Here is a 14,636-nt window from a genome sequence, read left to right on the forward strand (position 1 = left end):
TGGATACGGAATCTCGTTGGTGGTTTTATCTTTGAGCACATTGGATGTTTCACCCCACCCTCTCGCTTGTGTCGTTTCTGAGGACACGTCAGATGTAATCCCTATCCTTGTGCCTCTGTAGGTAGGGTGGTTTTTCCCTCTGACCTCTTTTAACGTTTTCTCTGTCTTTGACTCCCTGCAGTTTGCACATGATATGCCTGGGTGTAGTTTTTTCTGGCGTTTATCCTGTTCGGTGTTCTCTCAGCTTCCTGGATCTGTGGTTTGGTGTCTGTCATTGATTTTGGAAAGGTGTCAGCCGTTGTAGCTTCAGTTATCTCGTCTGTTCCTTTCTTTTGTCTCCTGGTGTTTCCACGTGTGTGTGCCACACCTTTTGCAGTTGTCCCACAGTCCTTGGATCTTCTGTCCAATGTTTTTCATTCCTTTTTCTCTCTGCATTTCAGTTGGTTTCTACGGACATAGCTTCAAGCTCACTGAGTCTTTCCTTGGTCACGTCAGTCTACTGATGTCCCCAGGTGCAACCTCTGTGTGGCCCTGTGTGGCAGCCTACTCCTGTTTGGACCTCTAAGTAATGGAGAGTCCTGCCTTTCATCTGCCTGAGTCAGTGTGTTGTGTCCCACCATCAAAGAAAATCTTATAAAACACTGATAAAGGACCAGTGTCCAAAAATACACAAAGAATTCTTAAAACTCAATAATAAGAAAACAAACACTCCAATTAAAAATAAGCAAGGGAATTCTCTGGCGGTCCAGTGGTTAAGACTCCACCCTTCCACTGCAAGGTGTGCAGGTCCGATCCCTGGTCAGGGAACTAGGATCGTGGTGTGGCCAATAAATAAATAAATAAAATACAATGGGCAAAAGATCTGAACAGAAACCTCACCCAAGAGCGTACGCATGTGAAAATTTCTCAACACTGTATGTCATCAGGGAAATGCAAAACAACGATATCACCTTTTAGAACAGTTGAAGTCCAGAACCCTGACGACACCAAATACTGACGAGGGTGTAGAGCAACAGGAACTCTCATTCTTTGCTGGCGGGAATCTAAACTGGTCCAGCCACTCTGGAGCACTGTTTGGCTAATAAAGCTTAATAAAGCTATCCATAGTTTTACCATACGATCTAGCCATTGCATTCCTTGATGTTTACCTAATAAGTTGAAAACTTATGTCCACACAGAAACCTGTACACAGACTTTATAGCCGCCTTTTTTTCTCTGGCCATGCCACACAGCATGTGGGATCCCAGTTCCCAGACCAGGGATCAAACCCAGACCCTCTGCATTGGAAGTGTAGAGTCTTAACTACTGGACCACCAGGGAAGTCCCTATAGCAGCTTTATTCACAATTGCCAGGAATGGAAACAACCAAGACACCCCTCAGTAGACGAGTGGATAGAAAAACCAAGGTATGTCTACAGAGTGGACTGTTATTTAGAAGTGAAATAAATACGCTATCAAAACACGAAAAGACAAGACATGCAGGAAACTTGAATGCATTGCTGAGTGGCAAAAGCCAATCTGAGAAGTCGACAGACTGTATGATTCCAACTGTGTGACATCTGGAGAGGGTAGGACTACACAGGTAGTAAAAGAGAATCAGTGGTTGCCGACGGGGAGGGCAGGGAGGGATGAATAGGCAGAGTGCAGAGGATTTTTAGGGCAGAGAAACTACTCTATGTGAGACTGTAAATGGTGGACGTGTGTCATCACCCATTTGTTCAAGTCCACAGAATGTACAACCCCAAGAGTGAACCCTATTGTAAACTATGGACTTCACTTAATAACAATGTTATAATGCTGGTTCCTTATCTGTAACAAATGTACTACACTAATTCCAGAGGCTAATAATAGGGGAGACTGTGTATGTGAGAGGTGGTGGATCAAAAGTCTCTGTACTATCTGCTCAATTTTTCTACAAACTTAGAACTATTCTAAAAAAATAAGATCTGTGCATTAAAATGATACAAGTTTATAAATAAAAATCATGTGTAATTCTATGACCCATCGGTAACATTTTGATTTAAATCTAGAATTTTTATGTTTTTCTTGGGTTGAAGAGTCCGATCTCTCGTGCTATTTGATAACCTACCATTTTCATTAATGCATGACTGTGTGCATCTTTCCACATCGATAATTATTTTATATCATCATTTTTCATGCCTGTATTTTGCTCAAATAGATGGTTTTTTCTTCAGCACATCCTTGTCTCAGTTAATGGATGTTTAGGTTGTCACTTCTTCACAAGAGTAGAGTCTCATTTAAGCTGCGTGAATTCAACTCCAAGTGCTCAGCCTAAGAAAAGAGAGTGAAACCACCTATTAAAGAAAGGAAAGGCAAGACATGGAAACAACCTAAATGTCCTTCAACAGATGGATGGATAAAGATGTGGTACAGGGGCTTCCCTGGTGGTCCAGTGGTTAAGAGTCCTTCCAATGCAGGGGACGCGTGTTTAACCCTTGGTCCAGGAACTAAGATCCCACATGCCTCAGGGCAACTAAACCGGCGCGCTGCAACTAGAGAGCCCGCATACTGCTACTACTGAGCCTGTGGGCTCTCGCCACAACTAGAGAGGAGCCTGCGACGAAGAGCTCGCGCACCACAATGAAGACCCAGCATAGCCAAAATAAAAAATAATAATAATAATAAAAAGAAGATGTGCTACATGCATGCAATGGAATATTACTCAACCATAAAAAAGAATGAAATAATGCCATTTACAGCATCGTGGATGGACCTAGAGATTATCATAGTAAGTAAAGCAAGTCAGACAAAGATAAATATCATATGATGTCGCTCATGTGTGGAATCTAAAAGAAAAAATACAAATGAACTTATTTACAAAACAGAAACCGACTCACGGACCTAGAAAACAGACTTGTGGTTGCCAGGGGGGAGTGCAGTGGGGGAGGAATGGAGTGGGAGTTTGGGATTAGCAGATGCAAACTCTTACGTACAGGATGGATAAACAACAAGGTCCTACTGTATGACACAGGGAGCTATGATCAATATCCTGGGATAAACCATAATGGAATGCATTATACATAAACATGTATAATGGAATCACTTTGCTGTACAGCATAAATTATCACAACATTGTAAATCAACTAGACTTCAGTCAAAAAAAAAAAAGTAAAAGCAGTGGGTGTGGGTGTGGCTTGTCGTCTGGGCCAGGGCTGGTGTCCCTGTGAGAAGGGGGCTGCCTCCCCCCACCCCACCCCCAAGCTCCTCTCCCTTCCCCCGATTGCCCAAGGGGAGCGCAGGCCAGCTGAGCCGGTCTCTTGTGTCCTTTCTGAGCAGTGTGGCCTGGAAACACAAGTCAGACATTTCTTTTGGCCACTGACCAGAGTGACAGCGCCCTGTCCCAACATTAGAGGGACAGCCTTCATGGAACTCCCAGGCCAATTTCGGTTCCACCCAAGTTTTGCCAGTGGGGTAACTATAGACTCAGCCCCTGAGTTATGAACAGCTCTGGGAGTGCAAACTTGCACAGCCTTTGCACACACTCCTAAGTATTGCCTAATGTCAAATTCCAAACAGTGGAGTTTTGGGGTTAAAGGGTGTGCACGTGTGTGAGAATCTGCATGCACATTGCCCACCATACTTGTACAAACGTGTGCCAAGGAAAGGACTGCCAGCTGGGTGTGAGAGCCGTGCGGGAAAGAGGCAACATCTGAAACGAAGTCAGCGGGGGATTTGATGGGAGACTGGACATGGGCATATGATGAATGAACGGGAAGCCCAGCACACAGAGAAAACAGAGCTTTTGAAAACCACAGGTGGGACTTCCCTGGTGGCGTGCTGATTAGGAATCCGCCCGCCAATGCAGAGGACATGGGTTCGGGCCCTGGTCTGGGAAGATCCCACATACCGTGGAGCAACTAAGCCCGTGCGCCACAACTACTGAGCCTGTGCTCTAGAGCCCTCGAGCCACAACTACTGAAGCCCGCATGCCCGGAGCCCGTGCTCCACAACAAGAGAAGACACCGCAATGAGAAGCCCGTGCACCGCAACAAAGAGTAGCCCCTGCTTGCCGCAGCTAGAGAGAGCCCACGCGCAGCAATGAAGACCCAAAGCAGCCAAAAATAAATTAATGAAGTATACTTATAAAAACAAAAAAAACAAATAAAAAAAACCCATAGGGGGACTGCCCCGGCAGTCCACTGGGCAAGACTCTGTGCTCCCGATGCAGGGGGCCTGGGCACAATCCCTGGTGGGGGAACTAGATCCTGCATGCCGCAACTAAGACCCAGCGCAGCTTAAATAAATAAATATTAAAAAACAAAAAACCATGGAAGCTCATGAGAACCTACTGTATAGCATAGGGAACTCTACTCAGTGCTCTGTGGTGACCTAAGTGGGAAGGACATCCAAAAAAGAGGGGATATGTGTATACATAGAGCTGATTCACTTTGCTGTACAGCAGAAACTAACCCAACATTGTAAAGCAACTGTATTCCAATGATATTTAATTATAAATAAATAAATAAAAACCATAGGAGGAGCTTAAGCGGCACGTGGAAGGTAGTGAGAAGGCCCAGTACGTGAGTAAATAGTCCTACATGGACAGGAGAGAGAATGGGGTGGGAACACTATTTGAAGCAATAGTAGCTGAGAAGCTTCCAAAAGACACCAACCCATTAACTGAAGAAACACAGTGATCCCCAAGCAGGACAAATAAAAAGAAAACTATCCCCAGGTCCACCCTAGAAAAATCCTCCGCAACCCACGACCTCCCAACAGAAGGGTCTTCCGTGACTTCCTGCGGACAGTGGCGCTCGGTTGGGCGAACCCAGCTCGGGGTGCTTTCTATCCAGCAAAGTGCAGGGTGGTCTCACAGACACAAAAGATCCTGGCACATTTTCAAGTGTGCAAAATATTTAAAATTATGAGGCTCATCTAGATTCTAAGTGTGTTTTACATCTAAACACTGTATGGGCTGAACTGTGTCTCCCCAGATCCATATGTTGAGGTCCTGAAACTCCAGTGTGCTGTATTTGCACCAGGGAAATAATTAAGGTTAAATGAGGTCATAAGGTGGGGGCCCTGATCCTATGGGATTAGTGTCCTTATAACACTGGAGAGCTCTCCCCCCTCCCTCCACCATGTGAGGTCATAGTGAGAAGATGGCCATCCATAAGCCAGGAACAGGGGCTTACAAAGAACCCATCCGTGCTGGCACCCAGATCCTGGACGTCCAGCCTCCCGAACCGTGAGAAATGAGTGTCTGTGGTTTAAACTGCCCCGTGTGTGGTATTCTGTTCTGGCCGCCTGAGCTGACCAATATAAACACAAAGACATTTTTGCATGGCTTTAACGTAATTTTCCAGGAGTACAAATGCCATGCAAATTGACAGATTACATTTTGTTTTGTTTTGACCTTTACCTAGAGTTGCTCACCATTTCATGAAATCATGTTTCCAATGGCAATGTCAGATGGGACCTGAGTGGTCCATTCCGTGCGTCTGTATCTGTGTCTGTGGCTTTTGTAATTGTTTGTTTTGATGGGTCTGTGTGTCAGCCCAAGCATGGCCCTCACCCATGCATGTACATGGCGAAATCAGTTGATGGAGATATAAATGTATTTCTCCTTTATATTATAGAAAGGGCATAATATTGATTTTTAAAGTATATGAATGTAGCAGGTTCATTTCAGGATGGAGGTGTTCAGTGTTTGTTATAAACGGGGACTTGGGTCTGACAGGAGGAAATACTTTATTCGGGAATAACCTCCTCCCCTCAGACACAGGATCCTGAGAAGCTCGCCTCCCAAACCTGGCTCCATCCCAAATGCAGGCCAGTTTGTTCTGATGCATTTCAGCAAATCGTCATTAAGAGGGAATGCAGACAGGCAGTTATGCCACGGCCTGTGCTCAAAACCAGCCTCACCACTCACTAACTTACGCGACCATTCTCTGCCACAGTCTCCTCAGTTGTGAAAGTGGAGTCTATAGTTTTGAGGGCTGCTGTAACAAACTGGGTGGCTGAAACAACAGAGATTTGTTCTCTCTCAGTTTTGGAGGCTGGAAGTCCAAGATCGAGGTGTGGGCAGGGCTGGTTCCTCCTGAGGCCTCTGAGGGAGAATTTGTTCCAGGCTTCTCCCCCGGCGTCTGGTGGTGTGCTGGCAACCTCGGGGTTTTTTGGCTTGTAGAAGGATCACTCTGATCTCTGCCTTTGTTTTTTTTTTTAATTTAATTTTTTATTTTTGGCTGCATTGGGTCTATGTTGCTGCGTGCAGGCTTTCTCTAGTTGCGGTGAGCGGGGGCTGCTCTTCATTGTGGTGCACGGGCTTCTCATTGTGGTGGCTTCTCTTGTTGCAGAGCACGGGCTCTAGGCACGTGGGCTTCAGTGGTTGCAGCAGGCAGGCTCGGTAGTTGTGGCGCATGGGCTTAGTTGCTCCGCGGCACGTGGGATATTCCCAGACCAGGGATCGAACCCGTGTCCCCTGCATTGGCAGGTAGATTCTTAACCACTGCGCCACCAGGGAAGTCCCTCTGCCTTTGTTTTTACATGGCATTCTCCCTGTGTGCCTTGTCTGTGTCCACAGGTTCCCTTTGTATAAGGACACGGTCATAATGGAGTAGGGCCCTCCCTAACGATCTCATCTTACCTTGATCATCTGCAAAGACCCTGTCTCCACATAAGGTCACAAACACAGGTGCTGGGGGTTAGGACTTCAGCATTATTTCGAGGACACGATTCAATGCATAACGTGGGTTTAATAATATGGGGGATGAAAGCTATTCATGACGTGTATCACAGCTTGCTTTCAGTCTACTGCTGAAAGCACACATACAATGTTTGTGTGATAACTGGATATGACTGATAGTGTGTATAACCTATAAAATTCTTCCTTGACAGCATATACCACTGTGTTTGTCAACTACCTCAATTAATTACCCCAAACAAGGATAACTAGGCAAATCTATTCCTATTAAAAAAAAAAAAAAAAAGGAAGGAAGAAAGAAAGAGAGAGAGAGAGAAAGGAAGAAGATAGAAAGAAGTAGTCATAGCACCAAGGGACATTATGGAGCAGGTCAGCCTGCAACCACCCTAGCATCAGGGGACAAATATGTTAATTATCAATGCTTTCTATCAAAAGATTTATGCCCAAAGGGGGGAAATGATAGAAGAAATTTTCACACATTGATGTATGGGAAGTCACTCTGCCTTATACATGAGTTAACTTGAAGTTTATGCTAACTAGAATAGCCTATTTGTGGCCTAAAACATATATTGTACATCTGCTTTAATTATGAAAGAAAAGGGCACAGTGACCAGAAGGTAAGAATATCCATATGAAAACTAAGGATTAAATGCCTTCCTTCCTGGAAAGCCAAAGCTGGCCCTCCTTCCGTGATAAGATTCCCTTCCCAGGCGCCAAGGCCATGCTGACTCGCTGTGTACGTGCTGACCGACTTTTTTTTTGAAAACTTCAAAGAATGTATCCCTGACTCGTTTGATGTTCTTTGCTCTGAGAGGAAACCATGCTTCTCCAGAGCAGTTCCTCAGCGTTATCCGGGAGACTGTCTTCTGGGCTACAGTCCTCACTTTGGCTCAAATAAAACTCTTTTCTATTCCTAAACAACAACAACAACAACAACAACAATAATAATAACATGGGGGATGAAATGGGATGATTTGAGGATGATTTCATGGACTCACCGGGCTCCCAGAAGTCATCTCAGATGCACCTATTCAAACAGTTCATGGAAGCTGGAGGCAAGGGTGGGGGTCTTCACTCATCTGGGAGGTGCCCATGGAGCCCACAGCACATTCCCAAGTGGTCCCAGGATTCAGAACTGGCCAGGAAGAGTGGGAAAGCCTTCCAGCCACGGGATCTCCAGGAACCTGGTGGGTAAAGAGCACAGCGTGTTTGGGGAACAAAAGGTGAGCTGTGTAGTTAGAACGGGGTAGGTGAGGCTGTGGTTGAGCGTGGGGAGCTCGATGGCTCCGAAGGCAAAGCAGGGGGACTCTGTCCAGCATCTTAGGAAAAAATTGTGGCATAACACACCCGAGTGCCATCCGCTCTCATCCCCATTCTTTGCAGTGTTTTCATTGGCACATTTCACGATGTATTTATGCAACCATCATTTACGATAAAGCTGCCAACCTAACTGTGTTAAAATTAAGTAGCGTTGGGACTTCCCTGGTGGCGCAGTGGTTAAGAATCCACCGGCCAATGCAGGGGACACGGGTTCAAGCCCTGGTCCTGGAAGATCTCGCATGCTGCGGAGCAACTAAGCCCGTGTGCCACAACTACTGAGCCCTCGCACCACAACTACTGAAGCCCGCGTGCCTAGGGCCCATGTTCTGCAACAAGAGAAGCCCGCACACCGCAACAAAGAGCAGCCTCCACTCGCTGCAACTAGAGAAAGCCCGTGCACAGCAACAAAGACCCAATGCAACCAAAAATAAATTAAAAAAAAAAAAAAGTAAATAGCATTGGCAGAATTGCTCCTGGGGAAGAAAGAGCAATGTCTCCTCTCATGGACAGGAAGCCAGTTATTGGGGAAAAGTCTGAGCATAGAATCTGTTATCTTTTTGGAGTCACTGTCAGTGTGAACCACGGGCCAGGACATCTGCGTTGTGATGGCTACCAGTGGCGCCCGAGGGAAGGTGCCAATAAAACAGGCTTGAAACCCGCGAGCTGTCAGCTGAGTATATTGTCAACTTTTATCCTTAAAATCCTAGGTTGAGAAGTACTAATAGGATTTCAAGATTGACGGCCTTGGAGAGGGTGTGGAGAAAAGGGAACCCTCTTGCACTGTTGGTGGGAATGTAAATTGATACAGCCACTATGGAGAACAGTATGAAGGTCCTTAAAAAACTAAAAATAGAACCACCATACGACCCAGCAATCCCACTACTGGGCATATACCCTGAGAAAACCATAATTCAAAAAGAGTCATGGACCACAATGTTCATTGCAGCTCTACTTACAATAACCAGGACATGGAAGCAACCTAAATGCCCATCGACTGACGAATGGATAAAGAAGACGTGGCACATGTATACAATGGAATATTACTCAGCCATAAAAAGAAACGAAATTGAGGTATTTGTAGTGAGGTGGATGGACCTGGAGACTGTCATACAGAGTGAAGAAAGTCAGAAAGAGAAAGACAAATACCGTATGCTAACACATATATATGGAATCAAAACAATCGTTCTGAAGAACCTGGGGGCAGGACAGGAATAAAGATGCAGACGTAGAGAATGGACTTGAGGACACGGGGAGGGGGAAGGGTAAGCTGGGACGAAGTGAGAGAGTGGCATGGACTTATAAATACTACCAAATGTAAAATAGATAGCTAGTGGGAAGCAGCCGCATAGCACAGGGAGATCAGGTCGGTGCTTTGTGACCACCTAGAGGGGTGGGATAGGGAGGGTGGGAGGGAGACGCAAGAGGGAGGAGATATGGGGATATATGTATACCTAATAGCTGATTCACTTTGGTGTACAACAGAAACTAACACAGTATTATAAAGCAATTATACTCCAATAAAGATGTTTAAAAAAAAAGAAAAAGATTGACGGCCTGAAGCCTTAGTCAGCTGGCGGTGACTAATGCCAGGAGGAATTAGTCGTTTTAGATGGGGCCTCAGAGGCCACGAGTCCTGGGAACAAAGGGTTGTCCAGGCATCTGACGAACACGAGGCTGAACTGAGTCAAAACGCAGGCGGCCCGGCCCCCCTGCCACTTGCTTCCATGGGCTTCCATGGACTGAGTTTGGGGCTCAGCGCGAGCTGCTTCCCCAAAGGGAAACGTACCGTCAGAACCCGCAGAGGGGGGACGGCTGAGTCAACCAGAGTCTCGCCCACCTGCAGCCCCTGCCGTCGGGACTGGAGCAAGCCCCCCTGCCACGCACACAGCAGGCCCCGTCTCCTGCCCTCGCCAGCCCCCGGCAGCCAGGCCTGTCCTCGTGGGCAGTGTGCGGACAGACCTCTTCGGGTAGCTGTTCCCAGAGAAAGGTCAGAGGGTGCCGAGGTGCATACACCCGCTGGCCCCGAAGGGGATCCCCCTCTGGAAGCCCCTCACCTGTCACCTCCCCCCAAATCCTGTCGCCAAAAAAGTTCATCAGTCAATCTAAGAGAGAAATGGAAAGTTTTGAGCCAAATTTGAGGATTCTAACCCGGGAAGAGCATCTCAGAAAGCTCTGAGGACTGTTACGCCCATTAGAACTCAAGGCACAGATATGTAAGGTTTTTGAGACGGAGGGCTGTACGTCAAATGGCCTATTATTGACACTTTACGTAACCCAGGTCTAAGCATCATTGTGCTGGGCCATGTGGTCCCTTACAAGACCGAGAAGGAAGGTCATCTCTAAGGGGTTGTCTTGTAGATGCTGGGAGAATGTTGCTCTTCTTCGCCGAGCAGGAATTTCTGTCGATGGGGAGCCCTGGTCGACTCCTAACGCGGATACACGAGGCACAGTGCAGGGGAGAGGACGCCAAAGGGCAGAACTTTTTGTTTAACTTTTTCTTGTCTTACCATAAAATATGAATTTGATCTAACAAGCCCCACAGGGAGTGGCCTCGGGCCTGCGCCTCGACCAGGCTGGGAGCCGACGTGCCGGTTGAAAGGCCCGTCCGTATTGTAAGTCAAGTAAGGACCAGGCCCGCCTGCCGCCTGGCTCCCAGCTCTTGCGGAAGGAAGGGCGAGGTGGTCTTGGGGGAGACAGAGGGGCCTCCCCTCTGCCAGCCTCTGCGGGCCCTTTCTTCCGCGAGGGAGCTCGGGGGCCATGTTGAGCTTCTGCACGTGGCCGGGGGTGGTGACGGCGCAGGGTGGAAGCCGGGCCTTCTCCCACCTTCCGAACCCCCAGCAGGGTCACTACCCGAGTGTGCAGACCTGGCTCCAGCAGGAGGCTCAGAAAACAGAGCTGAGCCTTGCCACTTCTCTGCGTTCGTGCTGTGCTTGTAAACAAAACTCTGACTTGGCTTATGTTTCGTGTATTTAGTCAGGGTGCTGGTAAAATAATCAAGTTTATTCGGGGTTCCGTTGACTCCTTGCACATCCGGCCGCGTCCGGGCCTGCTGCCCCGTGTGCTAAGCCCAGAATTTATCTGACGTCCTAGGTGGATCCACAGCTGAAAGATGAAAATCAGGTGATAATCTGTGCATGTGGAGGCAGGACCTCTTGGGGAGATGATGTTCTTTGGGGTCTGCCATGTCCCCACGGTGCCTGGTTCAGCACCTGGCCGGGTGAGAACTGGCCTCCTCGTTGGGTTTGTTTCCCCAGAGATAGAGAACTGGGCCAGACCATGCGCCAGTCCTGGGCTGCCCCTGGGCCCGGGTCTCAGAGAAAACCAGCCTGTGCTCTGGGGACCCAGTCCTGACTCTGGGCTAGGGGAACTCATCCTTGCCCGGAGTTGAAAATAAAGCCTTTCACTGTATCAGCTTCCTGAGAAAGCTGGAAGGCTGATGTTGGAGATCACGGCAACCAGCCCATCAATCCAAGGCTTCACCTGGCCAGCGATGCCGGGGCCGTCAGACTGCTGGGCTTCCCACCCTGGGGTCCCGAGACCAAGCAGAAAGGTCACAACCCCTGCGAGACCATCCCCAGAGCAATCACAGTCAACCTGGGAGTTGCAGGGTCAAGGTTAGACACACTCTTCCCAAATCCAATGTCGTGAGAAAAACGTAAGGGAGGAGATGCTGCAGAAAAAGAACCTTTATGACACAATAAGCAAATGCCACGTGTGATCCTTGATTTCCTGGTTAGAAAAAGCATGTCTGGGGACAACTGGGGGGAAATTTGACCGTGGGCTTGTGAGAGAGGACGTTGGGGATCTCATTTGGGTTGGCGGGACTGCAGTGATGTGGTTACAGAGAACGTCATTCTCCAGCAGAGCGGGCTGGGGTGTTTGGGATATCATTTGAGAGGGTTCAGTCCAAAAGAGCATCAACAAACCCGTGGCCAATGTCAGCATCACTTCACTCCAGACGGTGGCTCTCGGGGAGCTTGTGGGGTTATTTGTTCTGCTCTCACGTAGCTCAAAAACTTCAAGGCTGAGGGGAGGGCTGAGGCCCAGGGCTCTGGCGGGGTTTCCCTAGCTCGGACCTGGTGGATGCAGCGCAGAGAAAAGCCCTCTGCTTCCGTGGGTTTGCAGCTGGGGTCGACTCAGGTCAGCGCGTTTGCCGAGGAGCCTCCTGCGTCGAGAGCCCTGCGCTGACGCTGCTGTTTGCACCAGGGCTCCTCCCACTGTGTGTGCCCTAATCCCCTGGTACGGATTCACCGGGCCTGGGGGCGACTAACCCCTAACTGCTGGCTGGGGTCCACACTGAGGAGTCAGGGTTTGGCGGCGTGCAGGACAGGTGAGCTGGGATCAGAGCCCTGCTCTGCACGTGTGTCTCCAGGCCTCATTTCCTTGTCTGTGACAGGGACTCATCACAATGTACCTGCCGGGACGCTGAGGACCGGATGCGGGGATATCTGTAAGGCACAGAGCCTGGCAGGAGAGAGGGCCCCCCGGCAGAAGGTCCTACACCTCCTGGGGCCGGAGGGAGACCCAGGCTTTTGCCCCGAGCGGCAGAGTCCCCCTCTGTCCGAGGTTTAGAAGGTGCTACCCGCAGAGCCCCTACACCAGCACGCCAGCAGCCCTGGCCCTCCCTGTGCTCCCTGGAGCTGTGGAAGCAGCGCAGGTAAAGGTTACTCTTCAGCCGCCAAGTCTCCCAGGAAAAGCTCCTCCACCCCAGGGCAGCAGGGAGCTGGGAACCGCCAGGCGGCCACCGACACACTGAAGCCATCCCTGTGAGGCGTGGGTGCGGCCCCAGCTCCAGCGCCACGGCTTCCACGGTCCTCACGAGCTTCTGTACATATTGTCAAACAAACGCTCCTCAGTTTGTCCTAAGCCCTTCGATCAATCTCCAGGGACTCTGAATGGTTCTTTGCTAAGTGTGACCAGCTCGTCAGGTCTCTCCTGGGGGCGGCTTCCCTGAGCTCCTGGCATGACTGTTCTACAGGTCCCGGCTGTCCTGGCTGCTGTCTCAATTCCCTGCGTGCGCACCTGCCCCAGGGCCTCTGTACGGGCTGTTCCTTCTGCTGGCTATACTTTCTTCACATACCACGGCTCACTTTTCAATCTCTTCTGGTCTCTGTTCAAATGTTTCCTTCTTCCTAGCAGAGTCAGGTAAATTAAGAAAAAAACGGTTTTACGTTTTTGGCTGTGTTGGGTCTTCATTGCTGTGCGCGGGCTTTCTCTAGTTGGGGCGAGCGGGGGCTACTCTTCGTTGCGGTGCACAGGCTTCTCTTGTTGCAGAGCATGGGCTCTAGGCGCATGGGCTTCAGTAGTTGTGGCACATGGGCTCAGTAGTTGTGGCTCGCGGGCTCTAGAGCGCAGGCTCAGTAGTTGTGGTGCACGGGCTTAGTTGCTCTGCGGCATGTGGGATCTTCCCGAAGCAGGGCTTGAACCTGCATTGGCAGGCAGATTCTTAACCACCGCGCCACCAGGGAAGTCCCACATGCTTTATTTTTTTCCACATGGAGCTCTTGTCCCCAGGTGACAGCCATGCATTTTATCTGTTTGTTCACCCCCCTCACCCCGGCCCCTGGGTCAGCATCGTCAGGCACCGACTTGGTCTGTGTTGACTGTTGCCGCTGCAGCGTGTAGCACAGAACACGGCCTGGCACACGGCAGGCACCCAGCATCTGCTGAATGAATGAGTGATTTGCTATAGAGGATACACACTGCTAGTACCGGAGGGAAAGATACCCATTTCGCAGCCTTCTTTTTTGGGCCGCGTTGCGCGACTCGCAGGATTTTAGTTCCCTGCCCAGGTGTCAAATCCTAACCACTGGACCGCCAGGGAACTTCCGAAGTCTGTCTTCTAAGGAGGGTGGCTCCTGCAGGGCTATCGTCTGCCACGTAGGAAAGGGGAGGGCACTGAGCATGCCAGGGGGTGCTGAAAGGAGCTGAACACATGGATGGGTCTGTGGGTGAGGGCATGGAAACGGTGAGAGACCCCCCGGAACCCCACTCTGAGAACCGCCGTGTTTCAAGGTGATTTTAGGTAGTGGTGGCTGAGTGACATAACCCTGCCCCTAACCCCGAACCTTCAGGAACAGGTTGGCTCCCTGGTGCCTGCAGCATCTCAGGAGGGGTGGGCCGGGCTCAGGCCCCTTGCCCCACACTCAGGTAGAGGGATGGGGAACCAGACACTGGCAGAGGCAGACAGCGGGTGTGGGCGTCCGAGGACACAGACCCTCTGGGACTTCGCATTCACCTCGGGGAGGAGTCCCAACTGGCACCAGGCAGACTGGAAAGCTTGGCTGACATCTGAGCTCCGTTTATATCAGCAAGAGCCTGGCACCAAACGCCCGTCGCTGGAGGAACGGGTGGATACAGGCATCTCGTGGTCCTGCTGCTGAGACGGGGGTCGGGGAGGACGTATGAGGGCGTGGGGGGTCTCATGGGTGTTCCAGGTGTTATTTCATGGGTTAAGTGACCCTCTGTGGACGTCTCTGGGATCCAAACCGCGACCGAGGAGCGTCTGTTCGGGGAACACGTGTATACCAAGGCCAAGAGCAGGTGGCGGTGCTCTGCTTGCCTGGCGAGACAGGGCCGTCTACCTCTCCCCTCGGGGAAGAGGAACAGCGGCAGGCACCTCTCTGCGGTGGAGGTGGGGGGCCCCGCCCAG

Source organism: Globicephala melas, chromosome 4, assembly GCF_963455315.2.
Source record: "Globicephala melas chromosome 4, mGloMel1.2, whole genome shotgun sequence".
NCBI lineage: Eukaryota > Metazoa > Chordata > Mammalia > Artiodactyla > Delphinidae > Globicephala > Globicephala melas.